We start from the raw sequence: 22,295 nt of genomic DNA on the forward strand, positions 1-22,295 counted from the left end.
AGGTCTGTGTTGATTAATTTCAGCAAACCTACACCTTCACGTGCACTGAAGTCTAGGCTAGTTTCTGGTTATGAGGCTAGATAGAACCTGCTTTGTTCAGCCTTGTTATAGTTTGTGTATAGTTGTCCCCCACAAAGCCTCATGCATTCTTGGGGCAGCTTCTGGAGTTTGTGATTGATTGCTTTGGCTGTGGTTGCTGACCTGCCCTGGGGCAGGTAATTTGCATTACAATGTAAGGAGGAGAGAGAAGCTAGCTGCTTGACCTGCTACTTCTCTCGCTCTTGCTCTTTGCCTCCACCATGAAAGGTTGCCCTCTGCCATATCCTACTCTGCCTTGGAGCCAGCTGAATATGGACTGAAACCTCTAGTAACTGTGAGCTAAATAAACCTTTCCTTCCCTAATTTGAGTGTTGAGTATTTGTCCCAGCAACAAAAAAGAGTAACTAAGACAATCCTGCAGCACTTCATCTGCCTCCTCCTGGCTTGAACTCGGATCTGCCTCATCTTGACACTGGAAGTGGCTATGTAGAGCTGGCCTGTGGCTTCAGAGCTCGGTTGGCCCCTCTCCCAAGAAGGCTACTGGCCAGTCACCTCCTTCTTGGTATGTCTAAATCCAAATAACTTATCCACTGCAGTTCACTTATGTGTTGTTCTGTTCCACTGGTGGCTTTCTCTGTGGAGGCCTCTGGTGTCACCTAATAATCACTCACGTGTCTGCAAGTTTGAGCTGCCCATCCATCACACAGTGAGTCAGGGTTCAGGGAGAAAGTGCTACTTGTCATCCTATTCTTCTGCATTGAGGTCTCTTCACTGTCCCAGTAGACTTGAGTTCTTATTTTAGATCCTGGGTTCTAGGGACCCACTTCATTTTCTTCCGCACCTTGCTATATTCCAACATCTGGGCCCCAGATCTCAAGAAAAGCTGTATCTCTGCTGTTCACCATCTTTTCAGAATATGTGAAATTCTGAAGACAACTTTGAATTGATAGAAGCTCTGATCAAGAGAAAGAACTTCGGGGCTGGAGAGATGGCTCAGTGGTCTGGAGCACCTACTTAGAACAAGCTTGGCAAGGCATCAGGGACCGCGGTTCAATCCCCCAGCACCACATGCCAGCCAGCCCCGCCCCCTGGTGGGCTGAGCTGGCCACACACACACACCCCTCTCTCTCTCTCTCTCTCTCTCTCTCTCTCTCTCTCTCAAATAAATAAAAATTAAAAAAATTTAAAAAAAAATAAAAAAAAAAGAGAAAGAACTTCAATACAGAACATACTGTGAGATCCAGAGCAGAGATTGAGCTTGGAATTCTCCTTCCTTAGCCTTCCAGGTAGCTGGGATTACAGGCATATGCCATTGTCTACTTCTTTATAGTATTTATTTTAACTTTAACTAGTCTCTTAAAACTTTGGTATTCTAAGCAGATGGCTTTTATAACAGACATAAAAGTAGAAGCGTTTTGGTAGGACAGATTTTATTCCTGTTCCCTCTTCCACTTGTCTGGCCTCTGTCCCTCTTGTCAGAATGGAAATGTTCCCTTTATATGAAGTTTATCTCACATTATTTTTGTATTTAATGTCTTTCACTCTTGAATAGAGTTTCATTATAAACATTTAAGCAGCTCTCCTTAGCCTATACATCTTTCCCTGGCAGTGTTCTGTCACTTATCTTCCCTATTTATCATTGTCCAAATGTGATCTATGCTGACTCTACCACCTTACCTTCTTACTCTCACGTTTGTCTTTAAAACTCCACTCAGACTGTACTTGCTTAGGTAACGAAAAGTGCCTGGTTTTTAAAAATCCATGGATTCTTTTTTTTTTTGCAGAACCGGGGATTGAATCAGGCCCTTGCGCTTACCAGGGAAGCGCTTATTCCACAGCCATCTCCCCGGCACCCCCATGCATTCTTTTTTTAAGAAAAATGTATTTAGTACAGGATCTTCAGGGTCTCACTACACAGATTGGACTCATAGTGATCCCCATTTTCAATCTCTGAAGTGCTGGGATTACAGGAGCATGCCACTGTGCCCAGTCTTAATCGCTCAGCGTGCCCTGGCAGTGGGGCTGGCATGGCATGCCAGGGATTGAATCCCAGTCCCTGCGTCTGCCTAAGCAGATGCTTTAATCCCCTGAACTATCTGGCTAGCCCAAAAATCTATAGATTCTTCATTATCATATGTTTTCTCTGCAGCATCATTTTTTTTTTTTCTTTCTTCCTTTTGCTTTCACTTGACAAATGGAGCAAAAGGAACATCTTATTGATAGTTGTATCCCTCTAGTCAGGAAATTTAGAATTTTTTTGGTGAATATTCAAAGAAAATGTGAAAATACTTCAGTTTACTAATGTTATGTTCCAAGTTTTACTTGGGCCTTATTTATGTTTTCAAGTGTTTCCTTGTAGCTTTATTTTTTAAAGTCTGTTTAAATTTTTCTAATACTTTAAAAACTTTATGTATTTAAGTACAGGGTCTCACTGTACAAATCAGACTCATAGTGATTCTCCTGTTTTTAGCCTCCCAAGTGCCACCATGCCCAGTCTCATTCATGGTCTAAGTGCGCCCCTGGGATGGGGCCAGCAGGGCATGCCAGGGATTGAACCCCAGTTGCTATGCTGTACCCAAGCAGGTGCTTTAATCTACTGAGCTGTTTGGCCAGCCCTTTTGTCTAATATTTTGAAAACCTTTTTTTTATTATCCTCAGAATAATTCTTATGTGGAAAGTTGTTATCTCTTGTGACATAATAAGTTCTCTTTTAAAAAGGAGCTTTGTTACCGGAAAGCATGATAGTTTGGTACTCCAAATGAGTATAGGCAAAGTCTAGCACTTAGAAATATAGAGCAAGATTTACTTTCTTATGTGTCTGGTTTTGCCTATTGAATGTATGACTTTGGGTAAGTTTATCTAATTTTTCAGATTCTAGTTACCTTAGTGGTAAAATGGAGATAATACGCTTTTTATATTTTACAAGAAATGAATGAGGTAAGAGTAAAGTTCTTAACATGGTGCCTTGCACTTAGTAAAAGAAACTAATACATGGGATTTTGTTACTAACATTAATAATTGCAGTAGTAGTATGTTTGTTGCATAAATAAAAGCCTCAGATTGTTTTTTTGTTTTATTTTTATTTTATGTATTTTATTTTTATGTAAAGGGTCTTACTATCCATCTCAGACTCATAGTAATCCTTATGTTTTCAGCCTCTCCAGTGCTGTAATTACAGGCGTGTGCCTCCACACCTGGTCTTGGTGGCTGGCTCAGCATACTCAGGGGCAGTCCCTGTGTGGCATGTAGTGCTAGGGATTGAACCTCAGTCACTGTGCTTTCAGATTCTTATGGAACACTTTTCCTATATTTAATAGATTTCTTTTTTTGTTTGAATTACCTATACTAAATTCTAGAACTATGATAAGGTCACTGGATCATGGACAATGCCTTGAGTACATATGCAGTTGACTTTGGGACATTTTATTCTTTTCAGAGAACTAGGAATAGAATTTACTGTAATGATACATTTAAATGATTGGTTTTAAAGACATTGAAATACCCAGGATACCATGATGGATAGATTATATAAACCATCAGAAGGAAAACTAAATGTATAAAACCAATCATTAAAAAAATCGTATCTATGAGTATCATTTCAAGAAGGTAATTTCTTTTCAGAGGAGGATCATGCCCTAAAGACCAATGTAATTGGTATGTGCAGCAGAATATAAGGACATGGACTAGAGAGGCAGTCAGATGACAGGTTTTGCAGTTCATTGTAGCTGGCGAGATTGCTTTCCTTTATACGAGGACTTACTGTTTTCCTGTTGGGATTTGGGAGGTATGGGCACTGATGTTAACATTATGGAAAGTTATGGAAAAGCCAAAGTAATGTTTTGAAAAGAAAGCAGTGGAGCTAGGGAGAGAAATACCAGATAGTGAGTTAAAAGAGGAACTAATTAAGAGGTAAAAAATGATATGACAGACTCAGACTGAGTGACTAATGTATGTTTTACCTTTACCCAATAACCCTGTTATAGTACATGTTTTTCTTGATGAGAGTTGCTTTTCTTTGGCTTTAGACTCAGATATGGACATAATTTCTTTTTATGCTACTCATTTTCAGATCCCCAGATTCCATGTGAGGTACGATGGAAATGAGAGAACAATTTAGGATCTGGAATTTTGGCCATATACTGTAAAGTGAGTTTGAAAATCATATAATGTGATACCAAGCTAAGAAAATAACTGTAAATCTTTCTACTCTCAGCACAGTGCAAAACACTTGGATTTCCAGGTGTGTGAAATTTTCCCTATCCATGGAGCTATTCTCCAGTGGGCACCAAGTGGGTGTCCTATAATTCAATTTAGTTCTGAGGTTTACTAGACTATTCTCACTTTAGATGACAATAATAAGCAGACATTGTAACTTTTATATATCTGACTCACCTGCTGTAAATTGGTGTTCCCATAGCCTTCCTCCTTGGTTTGATCATTTACTAGGATGGCCAGAGAACTTCACTTGTATTTACTGGCTTATTTTTAAAATTATTGTAAAGGATCAGATGCACAGCCATATGAAGTGATGTATCTAGCAAAATACAAGGCACAGAGCATCTGTGCCCTTTTTGGGCAGACCACCTTCCCAGTATTTCCATTATGTTTAATAATCAGGAAACCTATCAAATCCATGTTCCATAGTTTTTTAGAGTTTGACCTCTAGCCTCTCAATCTCTTTTCAAGGTCAGTGGATAGAACTGAAATTTCCAACCCTTTAATCACCTGTCCTTCTGGTGACCAGCCACCTCCTCCAGCCATCTGGAAGTCCACCCTAAAATACCTCATTAGCAGAAATTGTGATGTCATCAAAAGAGATTCATGTAAATAATAGATGTTTCTGTTACTCAGGAGAGTCCGTTGGTTTTATGTGCTCTGATGCAAAGCAAGGACAAAGACCAGATTTCATATTATGCTGCAATAACTGATAAATTTTCTGCTTTTCTATTTATTACATCCGTTGTTTCTTGGTATCTGAAATAATGACTCTTTTTTCCTTTCCACTGTTTTTGGCAATTAGTTTGAGCTTTAAGTGATGGCAGCTCTCAAAAATGTGTTACCATGACTGATGCTCACTGTTGTAAATGCTGACGAGATTGCTTTCCTCTATATTGGGGACTTACTGTTTTCCTATTGGATTTGGGAGATATGGGCACTGATATTAATGTATATGTCTTTGTGAATGTTTGAAGGGGAATCCTCAGTTAATGTCTTCCACTTAAAATTCTTTTGGTATGTTGTTTTATGATTTTATAAATAACATTTCTAGGGATCATTTTAACGTGTTTGAGGCCTTCTTAATAATGTTCTTTCTTAGTTTTTTTTTTTCCTGCTGAGACAAGATACCCAACACCCAAAATTAAAGGGGGAAAGGTTTATTGTAGTTCACAGTTTATAGAGGTTTTGGTTTAAAGTTGGCTAGCCCAGGGCAGAGTGGTATGTCAGAAGGGCATCACAGCAGAGAAATGGTTCATGGTGGGCAGAAGGCAGCAAAGCAATGAAGTAGTGGAGAAGGAGCAAATGACAGCAGCAGTCCTCTTGCTGTCTCTTATACACTCACCTAGGGTAGGCCTTCCCATCTTCCACACTGAGAACTGTGCGAAACCAATCAGTGGGTTGATTTAGTAATCACATACTCTTAATCCCAGCCTCACCCACTTAAACTCAGCATCAGACCTCCTCTGAAAAGCCCCACCTGTGACCTCGTGAAGCTTTGGGATATATATATATATATATATATATATATATATATATATACAAGCCATAACATTCCATCCCTGGTCCCCTAAAGACTCACTCACATTCCTTTATATATGAAAACCATTTGGTCCCTCTAAGAGTTACCAAAATCCTAACAGTTTCAGTATTGCTGAAAAGTCGAAGTCCAGAGTCTTCTCAGAGATTTAAGGCAAACACTGAGCTGCAAGTTCTTGTACAAATGAAAAGAAAGTTAAACATTTCCAACATACAGTGGCAGAAAATAAGCATTCTCATTCCAAATAGGGGAATAGAAAGAAATAGAACTGCAGCAAGTTGGGAATCCATCAGGGCAAATGATAAAGTCCTGTATTTCCATGTCCACCATTTGAGGCATTCTGTAACAAGATTTGAGCTTGGAAGGCTTGGTGATCTTGACCCTGTGGCAGTGCAAATGGTTGTAACTCCCATGGCTTCTCTCTTAGACTGCCTTTGCTCGCTTCTTGCAGCTTTCCTCTGTTGATCCATGTTCCTAGCTTCTCCAAATTTCTAGGATCTTCACTGCACCTTTGGCTTCACAGTCATAGCTTCACACACTGTCTTCTCAAGAGAACACTGCCTGGCTGGCCTCCCAGGCCTTGTGAAATCTATGTGACCTGACCTTTTGACTTGTATTCTGCATGCACCTAAAACATGGACCATGCGAATGATGCCAAGGTCTGACACCAGCTGAAGCAATAGCTAGGCTTCCTTTTTGTCTTGGCTGCAGTGAGAGTGCCTAACTTACTGAGCTCTTTGAACTCAGTCCTGAGAAATGAATTCTTTAGGCTGCTTCCATTCTAGAACCCTGATACACTGGGGCTCTCTTCTCAGTGCAGAGTCTTTGACCTTTGCAGCCTTGAGGCTGCAGAGGCTAGGAGTCCTGCTTTTTCCTGTAGTATTCTCAGATCATCTTTTTCTTTGTCCTGTTCCCTTCTAAGGAACCAGCTACTACTCTTTTGCAGTTCAGTCTGCTGCTTTACTGGAGCTTCCTTCTTGGCCAAACTCAAAATGTTCTAAATCATTGTGCTGGGCTCTTTGTTCTTTATTTTCAATATAGATTTGGCCTGAAGTGCCCAGTAGTAGCCATGCCACCTCCCCAACATTAGACTGTCTTGAAATTTCTTCTGCAAGCTTAGTTTGTTAACCTTGATATCAGTCTCAGGCAGTCTTGCCATGAGCATGATGCAGATTTTCTCCCAAGGCATAAAATACATTGTCTGGAATCCAGTAGTCATTGTGGTCCTTGCTAGCAGAAATGTCATGAGCCTGGTCTTCAGTAGCAACATTTCTGTCAACATTCTGGTCTGAGCTTTGACCAGAATCTCCTGTTGAGTACAGCTTTAAGTCATTCCACATTTGCTGCATTAGTTGGCATCTCTAAGCCTTTCAAACTTTTCCCACAAGCCAATTCCAAAACTTCTTGAACCATATGGTGGTCAGGTATAGTTACAATGACCTCACTTCTTTAGTACTAAAATCTGTCTTAGTTATTTTTCTCATTGCTGAGACATGTATCCAACACCTAAAGTTAAAGAAGAAAAGGTTTATTGTAGCTCACAGTTGCTAGAGGTTTCACTTCATAGCTGATTTCAAGTCAGGCAAAGGGTACCAAGGAAGCCAAGTAGTAAAGAAGCAGCAAGCAACCACAGCAACCCACTTTCAGTCCTTTACATGCTATCTAGGCTACCTTCTCTTAGAAGTTAGCATTCACCCCCAGGATGGGTCACCTTTAGTCCTTACATCACACAGGTGAATCAACTGCAGCCTCATATCCTTAATTCTAGCATCACATACGCAATAGATTCATCCACCTCTAAAAACCTCCACCTATGATTGCATGAAGTTTAGTGGGGACATCTGCATTTAAGCCATGTTAGACTGTTACATGGCTCCTAGATTAGCTTCCATTTACCTGTAGTCTGACAGATGCTGGCAGACCTTTTGCTTGTACAGATCTGCAGTGAGGAATAACTGAATAGAAGCTGCTTGTTTGTTCTTGTGATGTGATTATTCATAGTAATGACCAGTGTTTAGATTTTATTTTGTGCCGTGCACTGTGCCAAACATTGTTTGTTTGTTAATTTTTTGAACTCTCAGCAATCCTGTGGCATATGTACTGTTTTGGGGGCAAATAGAGGCCTGTGAAAGTTCAGTCTTGGGGTCATACACTAGGTGGCAAAACTGAATTTTAAACGCAGGAGTTAGGTTTCAGATTGTCTCAGTTACATTTCACTCATTGCTGGGACAAAATACCCAACACCTAAAATTAAGGAAGGAAAGGTTTATCTAGCTCACAGTTCTTGGAAATTTCAGTCCATTACTCAGCTGGCTCCAAGGCAGAGTAGGACATGGCAGAGGGCAGCCATTCTTGGCTGCAGGAAACAGCAAAGAGCAAAGGGAAGAAATGCAGCTGCACCTTACAGCGTGCCTCTCTTCTTCCACACTAATTGTGAAGGCTCAGTTCCTCCAAGGAAGTAGCGCTCACCATCAATCCTCAGTCTCCTTTATATATCCTTTAAGTTCTGAGTCACTCTAGGGAGGTCTAGGCTGTGTCTTCCATTCCCTGGAGAGGGGGTTTAGAACTACACAATACCCATCCCCATCTCCTCTTGCACAGGATAAGGATGTTTACAATGTTAAGAACCTTAGCTCTCTGCTGAGTCACTTAAACTTCTTAACTTCTCGAGTTGACACAGTGAATTAACCAGTACAGTCTACCCGGTCAACTTGATAACTAGACATTTCTTTAAACCATTTTCCAGGTACGTAGACATGCGTATTAACATTGTACAACTTCAGCATTATAACACAGACTTAACGATCATTAAGAATCACTACTAAGTCTATCAGCATTGTATTACATGAGAAACACAACATTCTGACCCTGGCCCTGAAAGACACGTGCACATCCCTTTATGCAAAAGGCACTTAGTCTCTGTACAAGAGTTGTCAGAGTCCTAGCAGTTTCAGCATTGCTGAAAGTCTTAAGTCCCAAGTCTCCTCCAAGATCTAAGGTAAACACTTAGCTCTGAGCATCTATACGAATGAGAAGTTAAACACTTCCAACATTCAATGACACAAGATAAACATTACCATTCCAAAACGTACAAACAGCAGGATACAAAGCCTTGGGACCAAAGCAAGTCCCAAATCCCACAGGGCAAACGTTAAGTCCTATAGTTTCACATTCAACATCCAAAGCAATCTGTTGTATGAGTTGTGAGCTCCAAAAACCCTACATGGCTCCACCCCTATGGCAGTTCTGCCTGTAGCTCCAATGACTTCTCTCAGGTCTGCTTTGTTCCCTTTTTGCAGCTTTCCTCGGATAATCCATGGTCCTGGCTTTTTCAAACTTTTGGGGTTTCCGTTGAATAGGCTTCTCACTCACAGCTTTACAATTGCCTTCTCAGAAGCACATTGCCTGTGCTCCCAGGCCTTCTGAAATCTAGGTAAAAACATTCTTAACCTCAGAACTCATATTCTGCGTGCACCTAAAACCAGTGCCACATGTATGATACCAAGATCTGTTGCCAGATGGTGCAATAGCCAGGCTTTCTTCTCTCTTGGCTATAGGGGTTTAGTGCCTGGATGACTGAGTATCCTGACCCTGATTCTAAGGAACAAATTCTCTGTACCGCCACCACTCTGGAACTTGGTGTGGCCACGGCCTCAATTCTGGATCATGGGGCTCTGCAGCTTTTTCCTCAAAGCAAAATCTATCACCCTTGCAGTTCTGAGGCTGCAAATGGCAAGGACCTGCCACTACCTGTGATGCCCTCAGGACATCTTTTCTATTCTCCTGTTCCTCCTGAGCAATGGAGATCTCAGCTCTATCTGCATACTACAGCCTTCCTGGTACTTTCTTTCTGGTCAGATTGACAAAGTTTTAAATCATCCTGCTGGGCTCTTTGCTCTTGATTCTCAACTATACATCTGACTAAAAATCCCGCAATTCCATGCCGCTGCTGCAACATTCAACTGTCTTGTAATTTCCTTTATCTGATTAACCAGTTCACCATGCTTAATTTTAGTCTCTGGTAAAGTCTTTGGACACAAAATGCAGACAAACTTTTTGCCAAGCCATAACACAAATCATTTGGAGTCCATCAACCGATGCAGTCTTGCATCCCAGCAGAAACCTCAGTGACCTGATCTTTACAGGCAGGCTGGGCCCAGTATGCCCTAGGGAGGGGCCTCCTTGCCCTAGCAAGGGGCTTTAGAACTTACACAATGTCCATGCACTCCTCTTGCACAAGATAAGGATGTTTACAAAGAACCCTAGCTTTCTGCTGAGTTACTTAAACTTCTAAACTTATTGAGTTGACACAGTGTATCAACCAGTACACAGATCTGTGTTTTTAGCCATAGGTGTCAGACTGATAATATCTTTATAATTTTGTTTTTATTTGCTTAGGATTGTAGAATTTTTATTTTTCTTTTGTTTGCATAGTTTTAAGTAGTAATATAAAACATACACAATTATATACATAGACTTTTCCTGCTGGTCTCAAACCTTCTAATGCATTTATTTTTCTATGAGCAATAAAGGAATGGGCAGGATAGTTTTGTGAAGTTTACTGAAGGAAATTGAAGTGGGAAATAATTATTCTTCTATATTTGAAATAAATTTATTTAGACTGGATTATTTTATTGAACTAGTTGGCCTAATGCTTGTCCCTTGTGATAGCTGCTCTTTCTGCAGTTTTAGCCTTTTGTATTGTTAGTCTCCTTTCCAAGACCCTGGGGAATAGTAAGAATCAGCTATCGTGGGAAGAAATAATTCCTATGCACTTGGGCTAAAGAGACATATAAAGAATATGCTTGTCAGTTTTTGTCTAAAGTAGAGAAGATGGGGGTTTTCTTTTCCTTATGACTAGATAGCATTACACAGAGATGTTAAGGTATTAGCATCTTAATACTAAGGTATAATTTTGCATGTATGAAATTCACATCTTAAGTTATTTCAAAAGGAAAATTCAGTGTATTGGTCTACTATCTATCTGGTTGGTGTTGCCATCATCTGTCTATCTGCTTTTCTACTGTTATGGTAATGAAACCCAGGGTCACCTGTATAGTAGGTAAATAGTCTCTGTACTACTGAGCTATATCTGCAGCCTGAAGTGTGACTTTTTAGGCATAAATTCCACAGCATGGTAGCACATTTATAAGTCCAGCCTGCAGGAATCTCAAGGCAAGAGGATGGAGAGAGTTGAAGGCCAGCTACTTTCCATAGTGAGACCCTGTCTAAAAAGAAAGTACAAATTTAAAAACAAAAACTAAGTGAACAACTACAGTGTACTTTTGTATGTTACGTGATACCTTTTTTTTTTCTTTTTGTGGAACTGAGGATTGAACTCAAGCCCTTGTGCTTGCCAGGGAAGCGCTTATTCCACTGAGCCATCTCCCCAGCCCTAATGTGATACCTTTTAACTTACTGTTTTCTTTTTTAAACATTTTGTTAATTAAAATTGATACAAAGTACTCAAAAAGACAGCTGTCTTCTGTTTACCTCACAGTCTTAACTTCTTCCATGTGACTTTACATTGCCCTTGGAATCATCCTTTTCAGAAAGTATTTCTTTAAATCATCTTGGAATTTTCTCAGATTATGATTATTAATTTGCCTTTATTCTTCCCTTGTCATGGGTCATTACTTTTGTTTGTGCTAGCCTAATTTTTTTTCTGTGTAAGCTTTTGAAGGGAGGGCTTTTACTTTATGTAGTACAATCTTAGGGATGTATAGACATTCATTATATGAATGTTGCTTAATAATATATGAATTTGTACTTACTATAAACATTTTGAATAACACAAATTTCTCAAAAATATGTCTTCCAGAAATGGTTAACTCTAGATAATTTTTAATCTTCATCATTGTGATATAAGTAGAACCAAAAAATTAAGCAATGAAAATAAGCAAAGTTCTATCTTTTTAAAGAAATAATGGTTCACTAAAGGTATGAGAATAAGAGGTAGAAGCAATATAATAGGCTGTTAGTCATGAAGAACAGAAGCAGTTCAGGCTTGCTGACTTATTTTACCATTTATTTTTCAGTACCAGGAATTGAACTCTGGACCTTGCACTTATGAGGCAGGCACTTATGCCGCTGAGCTATATCCCTGGCTCTCAGTTTATTTTAGTGAAAAGGGTGGAGACCTAGACTCATGGCTTTATTACTTTCTCAATGCCAGTGTAACAAATAGCCACGAAGTGTTGCAACAAAAGTATGTTGTCTTGTTCTTTTGAGGTTAGAAATTTGAAATGATCTAAAATTAAAATCAAAGGATTGTTCCTTTCAGAGGCTCTTGGGGAGAATCTTTTTATCTTCAAAGCCAATTACCACATTACCCTAACTTATGCTTCCTCAGGACATCTTCTTTGACTTTGTCTCCTCCTTTCACTTAGTAGGACCTTCGTGATCTCATTAGGTACGTTCAGATAATCCAAGGTTCCTTTTTTAAAGTCTTTAATCACATCTAGAAAGTCTTTTTTTTTTTTTTTTTTTCAGGTTAGCATATTCAGAGGTTTGGGGGACTAGGATGTAGACATGTTTGGGAGGTTGTTCTACCTCCCACAACAGCTATACAGCCTAGAACAGTGCCTCAGATTGCCCCTTAGATCTAAGCCTGTTAAGATACTGTGCAGAACTTCATTTCTGTCCTTGGTCTCCATTCCAGATTCCACCTATGCCTGACACCATTCCACTGCCAATGGCAATTGGTTGTGGTTGCTGCCAGTGTGCAGGCTGCGATAGCCACAGTCCCTGGTTTCTCACATTAGCTCCCAATTATGTATGGACTTGGTATGTTCATTAATGGAGTCTGAATTATGTGCCTGACCCTATTTGTACATTCAGTGCCGGTATCCTAACAATATTATTTCTCTCAGATCCTAACTAAGATAAAGCCAACTCTGTTATTTCAAGGCTTTTCATTTAGTGTATATCAGCTTTCCATATGCATGGATTTGACATCTGGACTCAAACAATTGCAGACTGAAAATATTTTTTTAAAAATTCTGTCTGTTGTGAACACTAAAAGCTTTTTCTCCTTGTTGTTCTTTCATAAAAAAATAGTATAACAACTGTGTTAATTATAAATAACCTAAAGATGATTGTAGAGTATAGAATGAGTGGTTCTATGTAGGTTGTATGTGAATACCGTGCCACTTTATGTAAAGGACTTGAACATGTGTGGATTTTAGTACACGAGGAAGGTCCTGAACCATTTCTCCGCAAGTACCAAAAGATAGTACCTGCTGATCAAACATAGCTATTGACTGTCTTTAGAGTAATAGCATGAGAAGTAAATGTTTGTTTGAAAAAAAAATAAAAGAAAACAAGATAATGTCATAAGACTGTCCTGCTATGTTGTATATGGTTAGATTTCTAAATTGCTGTGTAAAAAATGTATAATTGTTTATTTTTTTCACATTCTATAGGGATTTAAAGTTTAGCATGTCAACAGTTGTTGGAAAATACCTGTTTTATGCTATGTCTAAGGCGTTTGATGTTCAGACGGTGATATTAAGCTCAACTGTCTATATTATTGGATAATAATATCATTAAGCTTCCTTTCTGGAGGGTTAACAACTTAAGTTTGCAGACCAAAAAAATTAGAGAAAACGAAGGGCTACAAGTACAGCCAACATTTTGGCCCTAGCCCTTCAAGGTCAGTGAGGACTCAGGACATAAGAGAACGTGTACTGTAACATTCTGTAACTCAGTGGTGTCCCAAATTTTCTGTTCAAGATTATGGAGCTGCAGAGGAAAGTGATCGACGATGTGGAGTGCCTAAGGAGAATCACCTAGAGAGAAAACATTCTCTCAGGCTTTCACAGAGAGCAGATTGGTCAAGCAATGGCCATGACTCATCCAGATTACAAAAGATCTGCAACTGCTGTGCAGGGTTTCAGGGTAAATCCTGAGGGGATTTGACTGACCTCATCAGATACAAAAGTTACCTTTTTTTGTTATATAGGTCTTGCTTTATCTTGGTCTTAACCATCCAACAGAAGAGTATAAACATGAGATATGAAAAGTAAAGCCATATTAATATGCTGAGCTGTAAAATACTCAAGTTAACAACTTCTGACATTGCCAGTTCTGCAGATAACCCACTACTATTATGGACTACTGGACTATATTGGATCATTTTGCTACATTCACGCACCTACAATATTTAACGGCAATGGAATACCCATCTCTGATAGAACTAAACAAAAAAGGGGGATATAAATGGATTACAATTTTGTAGTGAAAAAAAGAAATATATATATGTATATACAAAATAGAATAGATATACAGCTACTTTCTCTTAGTTCATTGAGAAGATTTGTACTAGTAGTGTTTAGACAAGATATCACATCTGCGTCTTGTACTCTGAATAACTACTACAAAGACAACAGTATGCAATATATTAATTATTGTAACTGTCCTAACCTGTTTTGAAACTGTCTCATTGCTGTTTCTTTCTCAATAAAATTAATTTTAAAAAAAGAATGATAGGGGCCGGGGAGATGGCTCAGTGGAATAAGCACTTCCCTGGCAAGTGCAAGGACCTGAGGTCAATCCCCGGTTCCATAAAAATAAATAAATAAATAAATAAATAAATAAATAAATATAGCATGAGAATAATTGGGGTGGGGGGAGTGTAGGTTTTGAGGCTTCCCTCTTTCACTCTCATGTTAGGTTATCAGTAACTGTAATGCTGATCAGAAACTATTGTCCAAAGTAGATTTGGCTGTTTAAACTTATTTAAGCTAAGTGAAAGTTAAAATTCAGTTTCTCAGTCACAGTGACCAAATGTTAGAGGGCTCATTTGTCTTTTGGACAGCCCAGGTCTAGGTCTATGGCACCAGTATAGTATGTTTATTTTTTGACAGTCAATCCAGGAAAAATATTAATAAGGCTTTTATTCACTATTTTTTCTTTTTCATATAGTACTGTAGTATTTACAGTGTTCATTCACATGTGTTGAACATTTTCACTGGTACAACAAATTCTATAAACATTATTAGCCCTTTTCATACAGGAAATTGAAACTCTTCAGAGACTAGAGCAAACAAGGTTTGAGTTATTTAGTTCTATTCAGTGCAATATAAAGTACCTGGCGTACTAAGTATTGTGTTAAATGACAAGGTATTGAAACAGATAGTTCCAGTGCCCCAGTTTGGGTCTTATTCTCTGGTTCATGTTAAATCTTTTTGCTTGGCTTGAGCAAGGGAAGACAAGTGAAATAGTGCTGGAAAAAATCAATTGTTGTTTCTCTGAAACTGGTTACAGGATATTTAAGTTGTACATTTCACTACAGCTTGGGTTGGTACTATACTGTCCAAGAAGGCATCTGGCTTTTCCCAGAGAGTCTTTGCTGGCTTCACCTCCAGTCAGTTTCAGGCTGTGATCCCGAGTAGATAGATTAATATATTTAGGGATTTGCTTATTAATTTTGTTGCCTCCTATAGCCTCTCATCAAGTTTCTAACTCCTGCTGGAGCAGGAACCTTTTGTACTTTCTTCACTGCTGTATCCCAGGACTTAGCATCATATCTAAAGATGTAGTAGACCCTTTCACACTTTAAGGAATCATTGCTGAGTTGTTTAATACAGCTATTTCTGTTTTTCGGGCCCTTTTGCATTATTATAATAGAATACCACAAGCTGAGGCAGTTATAAAGAAAAGCAATTTGTTTCTTATAGTTCTGGAAGTTGGGACATCCAGTGACCCATATCTGATGGGGGTTGTCTTCCTGTCATCTGTGATAGTAGGCAGAAAGAAAGTGGAGAACTAGAGTGGGAACAAACTTTGTAATAAGCCCACTCTCAAGACAAGGACATTAATCCATGAAGGCAAAGCCCTCTTGACCTGCTTTTACCTTTTATTAAGTCTCAGTCAAAAATAGTTGCACTAAGAATTCAGTTTCCAGCCAAGCATTGGGACCTTCACACCATAGTCAGTAAGCAAAGGTTGTTACTCTAATGTGCACCCTTCCTCTGTTAGTATGGTTGTAAGAGTTGGGTTTTTCCTATGATCTTCCTTTCATATAGTTAAAGGATCCTGTCATGATTTTTATCTGTACTGTCCAAGTATAGAGGCTACCTAGTAGTGACCCCAGGACATTGAGTATAGAATTTTGTTTGTTCAGTTGGTTGTTTTGTTTTTATTTTTGAAACAGGATCTCACTATGGAGTTTAGGCTGGCTTTGTACTTACTATGTATTTCTTCCTGGCCTTGAACTCAAAAAGTCCTCCTGCCTCATTCTCCCAAATCCTGGGATTTACAGGTGTGAGCCAGCACATCTGGCCTTGTTTAATTTAAATTTTAAAAACGGGGGCTGGGGAGATAGCCCAGTAAAATTAAGTGCCTCTCTGGCAAACGTAAGGGCCTGAGTTCAATCCCCAGTTCCGCTAATAATAATAATAATAATAATAATAATAATAATAATAATGTAAAATAAAAATAAAAAACTGCTTGCTAGAATTACTTGAAACATTTTAATGTTTCCAGTATATTTTTATATTAACTAGTGTTGAAATGCTAATATTTTGGATATGCTAATTAATTTTCACTATTTAAATGTAACTACTAGGAAGTTTATATGTCTCTGACCATATTTTTTTTCTATTGGCCAGTAGTAATACAGACTTTAAGGATTTTCCACCAAAATTTTTTTTGAAAAATTTTTTGTGTGTGAAACTATACTTACCACCTTAGTGTTTAAGTACACAAATACCTTAACTTCATTGAACATATTCAGAGATTATGTAATAAACATAATGCAGTTATTGTATAATGTACTAGGCAGTTTTGGAGGGTTTACAATATGAAATACAGTTTTAAAAATAAAGAACATGATAGGATGTATGCACGCTAATAAGTACAAAGTTGAAGTATTCACAAAAGACATGAGGTTTTATGAAGTTTTATCCCCTAAAATAGTTAAAAATTTTGTTGATACTAGAGAAGGATATTCCAGCAGAGAAAAATGTAATAATAGTAAGACACAGGAAGCGTCTCAAGAGTCTGGAGCGTAGCTCATAGAAGAATGTAGAAAGACCTAAAATTGAAAGGTACACGGGGGCATAGATGGTAAGCTGTGTTGTTCAGGCTTCATCTTTTTTTGAGCTGAATGTAAGTATGTTTAGAATTGGCGTGATAGCCAGGTATGGTGGTCCGTGCCTATAATCCCAGCACTCAGGGGACTGAGGCAGGAGGACCTCCATGAGTTCAAGGCCAGCCTGTACTATGTAGTGAGACTATCTTAAAATTAAAAAAAAAAAAAAAAAAAAGAATTGGTGTGATAAATTTGAAAATTCTGTACAGGTGGAGTCATGAAGACTTTTTTGGGGAAACGGCCAAAATCTGTATCCCGTGAGAGCCTATAATGAGGAACATAAATGAGGGGGGCCTACTGGTTAGCTCAGTTGTTTAAGTGCCTGCTTATGCATGCACAGCCAAGCACAGGATAATGTAGTTTGATTCTCAGACCCTCATGCCTTACCAGACCTTCCCTTAAGGCATCCTGAGGCAGTCAAAATAAATAAATAAATAATGAGGTTTTTTTTTTTTTGGTCCCCCGCCCCCCCCAGTAATGGTAATCAAACCTGGGGGTACTCTGTGAATGAGCCACATCCCAGCTCTTTATTTTTTGAGACAGGGTCTCATGTCACTTAACCTGTCCAGACTGACCTCCTATGTGTTATCCTCCTGCTCCAGCCTTCCAAGTGACTGGATTATAGAGGTACATCATCTCACCCAGTCAATGCGAGTTTTTATAGCAGAATAATCAGTGAGATTAGTTGGATATGATGAGCAAAGGAAATGCTAACATCTTCCAATGTGTTTTATGAGTGTAGACTATAGAATACCTTTTATGCTTATACAGAGAATGTGTTTTAATTAGATTAAACATTATGTGTAGGAAAGAATGGCGTATTTTTTCTCTGTCATAATAAAGTCAACACAGATGACTTCTGAGACAGTAAAAGGTGTGAAGTTTCTCCCCACCAGCACACAAGTAATTATAGAGTCAGATATGAGCCAAGTATCTACTTTTTTTTTAATACTCTCTACCTAGAGATAGCACAAATGCTACAGGTTGTTGGAGTTATAAGCCAGAAACTATAGACAAAAATTGTATTTATGAATATAATTTTTAGTTTGCTTCATTTATTTTTTTGTGTAACCTAGAGCCTCATATATGACTCTATTGCTGAGCCATACGCCTAACCCCACTGTGTGTTTTTAATTAAATTACCTCTGTTAAGACAACACACTTCATTTTCATTGTATAGTTAGGAACTTTGGCAAACATTTCTGTAACTACCATCCTAAACTAGTTGTAGAATATTTTCAAATCCCCCCAACAATCTTTTATATTCCTTTGTAATCAGTACTGATTTATTTAACCCTTTATGTCTAGGCTAAATCAGAAATCTTAATTTTTATTACTATTGATTACCTTTGTTTTCAGAACTTAGTAAGTGAAATAATATAGCATGTATTTTTTGCTTTCCAAAAAATGTGCCAAGAGATTAATCTATATTTTTTAAAATTATTTTTTATTTTAATTTTTTAATAGATTGTAAATTGAAAATAAATTAAATGAATATAACAATAAAAATTGTCCAAAATAAAAATGAAGAATTTACAGATCAATCATAATAGTTCACTGTCAAAGCCAAGAAACTTATATTTATATAATTACAGTTCTCAAAGTAGACAGGAGTAGGCAATAAATATTTAAAGATTTAAAATTTCTGAACTTAGTTCAACTTATAATACCATATTTCCAAGAAAAATGAACCTTTTGCACAAGAAATTTAAATAAACTCACACCAAGATACACAAAAATGAAATTGTCCAAAACTTACTGTAAGGAAAAAAAATCATTAAAGCATATACATAAAAATATTAGCTATGGAAGAACAGAATTAAATAGCACCTTATTCTACATTAGAAAAAAAAGGACCAAGTGTGTAAAAAACTAGACCAATTAAAGGACTGAAAGAAAAGATCTGTCCTCTTTGAATTTTATACTTAGCAAACATACCTTTGAAAACTAAAAGTAAGATTTTCTAGATATACAAACTTGAAATATTTTAATACCTCCAGAAGTAGCATACAGGAAATAACAAAGAGCATAATTCAAAAGGCAAGAGAAGTTGCAGTATGCTCCTGGATGAACAATAAAGAGCTCTCAATATGATAGTTATGCAGGACTATATAAAAAATATATTAGATGAACCCTTATTTAAAGGTCATTGCAGATTTCTGTGAAACAGTACCAATCTTATGTTAGGTTATGCATGTGCTTTTATATATATATGTGTGTGTGTGTGTGTATAAAAGACGGAACAAGTAATATAAAGTCAACAGAAAATGCGAATATACTTTTTAAAGTTTCTAATACTAGGAGAAGATATCATACGATGTCTTTTAAATAAATTGTGGGTCAAAGATATAGTATAAATCTTAGAACAAAAATTAAGATTAAGCAATATTCAGAAAATTAAATACTAATTAATTAAAAATTAAATGTTTCAAAACAGTTGAACTAAGAAAAAGTTTTCATGATAGCAAAGAATTACTAAGAGTAAAACATAAGATAAATACTAGAATGGCAAATAAGCAGCACTTCCAACAGTTTGAGGATAGGATATCTCATAAAGTTCTAGTGTATTGTGGACATGCATAATGACCATGACAGTTACTGGTGGCCAGGTGTCACTTTTGGGACTGAGCTACAACTGTTTCTTTGAAATCCACCCTGTAGACTCAGGTGGAATCATGACCCATAGGGTGGAAGAGAAGTCCATTTGTAGAGTGTGCTGATGGAAATAACTTGCTGCTGAACACAAAAGAATAACTGAAAGACTACTATTGTATACCTCTTATTCTCCTGTGTTTAATTCTTTGCCCTATTTGGTGGGTTCTTTCCATTCTCATTCATGGGGCTGTGATCAATTTGTAGGCTTGGCTTTGTCATCATGAAATTCTTTAGTTGTTCTTTGTCATGGAAGTATTTCACTTCTCCATTATACTTGAGAGTTTTGCAGGGTATATCAGTCTGTGTTGGAATTTGTTTGCTTGCAAGACTTGAAGTACTTTGCTCCATGCTCTTCTTGACTTGATGGTTTGTGAAGAGAAATCTGCCATTTATTTAGGATCTGTGGGCCCTGGTCCTCTCACTCGCCGGGCCTGCGCTCTGGGTCTTCAGGATTAGGCAGCCCTGGGTCTTAATCTACACTGTTGCATACCCCCAAAATTTACTGTACACATAAATACACACAAATGCAAACGTAGATAAGTTTATTTCTGACCTCTGTTTTGTTGCATTGACCTATATATCTGCCTTTATTACAGATACAATATTCCCGTGATTACTACAACTTGTTACATAGATTTTCAGATCAGTTAGGTTAAGTTCTGTTACTTAATTCTTTTTGAAAACAGTTTTGACTGTTCTGGGTGCTTGCACTTACAGATAAATTTTAAAATCAGACATTGCTAGTTTTCATGAAAAAAAAAACTGGCTTAGTTTTGATTGAGATTGTATTCTAACTATAGGTCAACTTGAGGGGAATTATAGGTATTTAAAAATTAGCTTTTTGCTTTCACTATTTTTTTTTGTTTTTGGCTGTTATTTCCTTTCACTTGATTTGAGCTTAATATGCTTTTCCATTTAATAGCTTCCTAAGTCAGATACTTCTTAAGTCTGATACTTAAGTCAGATCAGAGCTTTCAGGCCTTGCTATTTTATTATAAGCATTTAAAGTTATAGGTACCTCTCAGCACTACATCCTGCACTTTGAATGTGTCCATTTTCATTTGATTTAAAATTTTTTCAAGTTCTCTTGTGATTTCTACTTTCTGTTTTGATTACTTGGAAATGGAATGATATATTTCTAAATATTTGAGGAATTATACAGTTTTATTCCTCAAGCTAAATGGCTAATTCCAGCTGGCTTTTTTTGTCATTGTTTTGGTAGGTTTTTTGTTTGCTTGCTTTTTTTTAAGATGGGGACTCTATTGTAGTTCACACTGCTCCTGAACTGACTGTGTAGCCCAGGGTGTTCTGAAACTCCTGGTGATCCTCCTGCCTCAGCCTCCCAAATTAGGATTACAGGTTGTGCCACCATCTCCAACTTCAGCTCGCTTTCTGTTACAAATTTGTACTTCAGTGATTCTTAAGACTTGTTTTGTGGTGGGTGGGGGAAGGTAGGCTCGACGCAGGATGAGTGTGAGGGATGGAGACTGCGAGTCCTGGCGTGGGTACCTGGGGCAAGGGATGGCTCCGCGGAGACTAGGTTGGGGTGGGGTGGGGGTGGAGTGTTGCTACGAGACGTGCCTGTGTGACCCCTGCTTCGCGAGGCGGCGTGGTGTCGCTGCCCCTGACCTCTGGGACCTGCCTCCGGGAAGTGGCCCGCAGGCCAGGGAGGGGAGGCCGGTTTAGGGTCCATCTGGAGACTTTTCTTTTTTCTTTTTCTTTTTTCTGATTTCTTTCTTTTTATTGAGACATTTCTGAACCTTTTGAATCCCCTAATGTGAATGGGAGAAGATGACAGCAGCAACACGACAAGAAGTTCTTAACCTCTACCGTAGCATTTTCAGGCTTGCAAGGAAGTGGCATGCGGCATCAGAGCAGATGGAAGACACCATTAAAGAGAAACAGTATATACTAAACGAAGCCAGAACACTGTTTCGGAAAAACAAAAATCTCACAGACACAGACCTGATTAAACAATGTATAGAAGAATGCACAGCCAGGATTGAAATTGGACTGCATTACAAGATCCCTTACCCAAGGCCGATTCATCTGCCTCCAATGGGCCTCACCCCACTACAAGGCCGGGGATTTTGAACTCAGGAGAAACTGAGGAAACTTTCCAAACCAGTATATCTCAAGTCTCACGATGAAGTTTCCTAACCCAGAAGAAAGTTTATGAAAATGATGAACCAACTAGATCTTGGATGTAAACCAGATAACAAGACCCTTCTCCTTGATTAAGGGCAGAAATTCAAATTTCTTCAGACCTCTGGAATTGTTCTTCACTGTGATGCTGCATGCCTGAACATTCCTGAGGTTTGTCAGGTTGTCTTGCTTGAGCAGATGACATTAACCCTACAGCTCTTAGAGCTTACGTGTTCACTGACGTTACTTTTGGAAATAGACACGCTCCTGTGGGAGGAAGTTGATGATGATGAAAGTGTTTGGAGCATCTCATTCGCTGCTGCCAACATACACAAGGAAACCAGTCAGCTTCTGGAAGGGTTTATGGCTACTCTGCAGCATACACTGTTCCCAGAGTAGTTTTGAGGGTTTTTTCCCCCTCCAAGTTACATATTTTCTTATCACTGGGGGTTGTATGTGCTTTGTATTTTGGGGGGCATGGTCTTTTATTCTTTCAATTTCCAGATAAACATCTTAAAAATGCCATCTTTGAAAGAAAAAAGGAACCTTTTGGTTTGATCATGGTTTTTCATGCACATTTTGTAAGACATCCATTTCCCCTCCCTG

At 38.3% G+C, this 22,295-nt stretch overlaps 1 protein-coding gene and 1 pseudogene across 13 annotated transcripts in view; both read left to right on the forward strand.

The window, feature by feature from the left end:
- The window catches only part of Smg7 (SMG7, nonsense mediated mRNA decay factor), an 83,439-nt gene that overhangs the window by 14,439 nt on the left and 46,705 nt on the right, over nucleotides 1-22,295 (forward strand). For 9 of the 13 annotated variants that reach the window (XM_023706852.1, XM_023706846.1, XM_023706845.1 and 6 more), the window contains exon 2: nucleotides 4,109-4,185. The exons of the other annotated variants lie outside the window; for them this stretch is intronic. The gene's annotated coding sequence lies outside the window, so the exon portion shown is untranslated. The remainder of the gene's footprint in view (nucleotides 1-4,108; nucleotides 4,186-22,295) is intronic. 13 annotated transcript variants of the gene reach the window in all.
- Nucleotides 21,186-21,973, forward strand: LOC111814128 (annotated as a pseudogene).

The sequence above is a fragment of the Octodon degus genome, unplaced genomic scaffold (genome assembly GCF_000260255.1).
Source record: "Octodon degus isolate 3935 unplaced genomic scaffold, OctDeg1.0 scaffold00273, whole genome shotgun sequence".
Taxonomy (NCBI): Eukaryota; Metazoa; Chordata; class Mammalia; order Rodentia; family Octodontidae; genus Octodon; species Octodon degus.